The following is a 1,969-nucleotide window of genomic DNA, read 5'->3' as shown; positions in this document are numbered from 1 at the left end:
AAGAGGTGAAGGCAGGCTGGGAGTGCAGTGTGGGGAACACACCTCTTCTTGTTGAACACAAAGGCAGCAATGCCACACTTTTACCTTTGCTAGAGAAGGCAGCATCCCCATGACAAAAGAATGTGTAAAAATGAGTAAAAGGAAGGGATCTTGCCTCAACACTAGCAAGGTAAACATGTAAAATATCAAATTTGTGCCACCTACCACCCTGTTGCTTCTGTGTGATCTCAGTGAAGTTAGTGCTAAGCATTTATTAGGGACCTGCTTAAATCATAGTTTCATGATTTTTGTGGAAATTGGAAAAAATGGCAATCTCCATTCAAAAGTAGCATTGGCCACAATTTCCCAGGAAATCAACCAACCCCCCCCCAATAAAAATAAAATGCTTGCTCCCTACTAGGAGCCAGTGGTTTTCGCGGCCACTGTGGCCTGGCCTTGCAGCCTACCTGGCAGGAGGAAGGTGCCTACTGGCGGGGTATCATGAAGTGCAGCAGCCAAGATGGAGGCTTCCTCCTTCTGCCTTTCCAGCAATCAGTGCCAAGGCCTGGGGCTGCATGAAGGGCAGCCAGCAGTCAAAATGGCAGCTGACTGCTCATCCCGTCTACCCTTGGGGTCTCTGCCAATCAGCATTGAGGGTTGGGGCCACTGCAAAATGACTGTAAAATCGGCTCTTCAGGCTGTGACCAAGCTGCACCAATTGCTTTCTCTCGCAACGAGTTAAGTAGATCTCTAATTATTATTAGTCATTGTTGAGTGGGACAACCTATATGCAGGAACCTAGATAATGCCTGGCAGGCAATCATTTGTACCATGTATGCATCAGATCCAAATATATAAGCACTGCCTCTCCCAGAGCAGGGCAGGAGATAGCAAGCCAAAGAGCACTGAAGGGACTTCTAAGTGTGGGATTTGTGCACAGGATAATAAAGAAGAGAGTGTTTTATAAAAGCCCAATCAGTCCCATATACTTACAGTCCTTCAGTGTTTTTCTTTTTGTTTCCCATGTGAGCATTTAAGGCCTGAGGTTTAGATAGGATACTGACTTGAAACAACCAACATTCAGAGGTGGTGGATACCTGCAATTCCAGTTGAAGCCAATGGGAGCTGTAGGTAACATACACAATCCCATTCATTTTTCTTCACCGAGTAAGCAACCCTTTCAACCCTTCATACACCCCTGCTCACCCTGCAGTGTTAATAGTAGTTCTTTGTGGGGAGCGTAAGGGTTTGGAAGACTTGTATACCAAGATGTATCGTTGTTAGGCATAGGTATCAGCCTGTGGATTTCATGGAAGCAAAACTGGTGACAAAAATTCAGTGTCTACTGCAAACGTCTAAGAAATATGGGTCTAAGCATTAAGAACACCCTTGAGGCTGCACAACTGCAGGTAATAAATATACTCTAGGTCAGAGTTCTAACATGCATCAGGAGAAAAACTGAAGACACAGTCCTTTTGACTGGCAGCTTGAACAGGTAGATGTTAGCATGTCAGACACTTTGAACTGCTCTGAAGGCTAGAAAAGTGACATGGCTTTTGGAAGCATGGATGCTATATGCCCCCTGGTAAGTTTCATTTGGGACAATCTTCCATAGTGGTAAAATACTAGTATATTTTCTACCCTTAGCTTATTCCAATAATAAAGAAAAATATGGGTCTTTTCCCTAAGTCACAAAGAGTGAGAGGCACTTGTTAACTACTGTTATTTTCAGCCTCCACAAGAGAAGGTTGAGAGGCGACCTTGTGGCTGCCTATAAGTTCATCACGGGGGCACAGAAGGGAATTGGTGAGGTTTTATTCACCAAGGCACCCCCAGGGGTTACAAGAAATAATGGCCACAAGCTAGCAGAGAGCAGATTTAGACCGGACATTAGGAAGAACTTCTTCACAGTTCGAGTGGCCAAGGTCTGGAATGGGCTCCCAAGGGAGGTGGTGCTCTCCCCTACCCTGGGGGTCTTCAAGAGGAGGTT

This window comes from Alligator sinensis, unplaced genomic scaffold, assembly GCF_000455745.1.
Source record: "Alligator sinensis unplaced genomic scaffold, ASM45574v1 scaffold131_1, whole genome shotgun sequence".
In the NCBI taxonomy this organism is placed as follows: Eukaryota; Metazoa; Chordata; order Crocodylia; family Alligatoridae; genus Alligator; species Alligator sinensis.
Note: the sequence above shows the minus strand (reverse complement) of the source record.